Raw genomic sequence first — 1,513 nt, forward strand, 5'->3', positions numbered from 1 at the left:
TCCAAGTTTCTAATGGAGGACCTTGTTTCAGTCATGAAACTTTGAGTGGTTTTGATTAGATCAGAGACCATGGTTGCTAAGTCAGAGGTATTCTGCTTAGAACTCTCTGTCTGTTGCTGAGAAGATGATGGGAAAGGCTTGCTATTGCTAAACATGTTTCTTCCACCATTATTATTGTTGAAACCTTGTTGAGGTCTCTGTTGATCCTTCCATGAGAAATTTGGATGATTTCTCCATGAAGAATTATAGGTGTTCCCATAGGGTTCTCCCATGTAATTCACCTCTTCCATTGAAGGGTTCTCAGGATCATAAGCTTCTTCCTCAGATGAAGCTTCTTTAGTACTGCTTGGTGCATTTTGCATTCCAGACAGACTTTGAGAAATCATATTGACTTGTTGAGTCAATATTTTGTTCTGAGCCAATATGGCATTCAGAGTGTCAATCTCAAGAACTCCTTTCTTCTGACTAGTCCCATTGTTCACAGGATTCCTTTCAGAAGTGTACATGAATTGGTTATTTGCAACCATTTCAATCAGTTCTTGAGCTTCTGTAGGCGTCTTCTTCAGATGAAGAGATCCTCCAGCAGAGCTATCCAAAGACATCTTGGACAGTTCAGAGAGACCATCATAGAAAATACCTATGATGCTCCATTCAGAAAGCATATCAGAAGGACACTTTCTGATTAATTGTTTGTATCTTTCCCAAGCTTCATAGAGGGATTCTCCTTCCTTCTGTCTGAAGGTTTGGACTTCCACTCTAAGCTTACTCAATTTTTGAGGTGGAAAGAACTTTGCCAAGAAGGCATTGACTAGCTTTTCCCAAGAGTCCAGGCTTTCTTTAGGTTGTGAGTCCAACCATGTCCTAGCTCTGTCTCTTACAGCAAAAGGGAATAGCATAAGTCTGTAGACCTCAGGGTCAACCCCATTAGTCTTGACAGTGTCACAGATTTGCAAGAATTCAGCTAAAAACTGATGAGGATCTTCCAATGGAAGTCCATGAAACTTGCAATTCTGTTGCATTAGAGAAACTAATTGAGGCTTAAGCTCAAAGTTGTTTGCTCCAATGGCAGGGATAGAGATGCTTCTCCCATAAAAGTCGGGAGTAGGTGCAGTAAAGTCACCCAGCACCTTCCTTGCATTGTTGGCGTTGTTGTTGTTTTCGGCTGCCATAGGTTCTTCTTCTTTGAAGATTTCTGTTAGGTCCTCTACAGAGAGTTGTGCTTTGGCTTCTCTTAGCTTTCTCTTCAAGGTCCTTTCAGGTTCAGGATCAGCCTCAACAAGAATGCTTTTGTCCTTGCTCCTGCTCATAAGAAAGAGAAGGGAACAAGAAAATGTGGAATCCTCTATGTCACAGTATAGAGATTCCTTTAGGTGTCAGAGGAAAAGAAAAGTAGAAGACAGAAAAATTCGAACTTATCAAAGAAGATGGAGTTCGAATTTTGCATTAAGGAATAGTGTTAGTCCATAAATAGAAGGATGTGAGAAGAAGGGAAGTAATTTTCGAAAATTTAAGT

At 40.4% G+C, this 1,513-nt stretch overlaps 1 non-coding gene across 1 annotated transcript; it reads left to right on the top strand.

Moving 5' to 3' along the window:
* Positions 1-656: 656 nt before the first annotated feature.
* On the top strand, positions 657-764 carry LOC112713969 (small nucleolar RNA R71). Its single transcript, XR_003158928.1, has one exon. It is a non-coding gene; the product is annotated as a small nucleolar RNA R71 (small nucleolar RNA).
* The last annotated feature ends 749 nt before the right edge of the window (positions 765-1,513 follow it).

This window comes from Arachis hypogaea, chromosome 9, assembly GCF_003086295.3.
Source record: "Arachis hypogaea cultivar Tifrunner chromosome 9, arahy.Tifrunner.gnm2.J5K5, whole genome shotgun sequence".
NCBI lineage: Eukaryota > Viridiplantae > Streptophyta > Magnoliopsida > Fabales > Fabaceae > Arachis > Arachis hypogaea.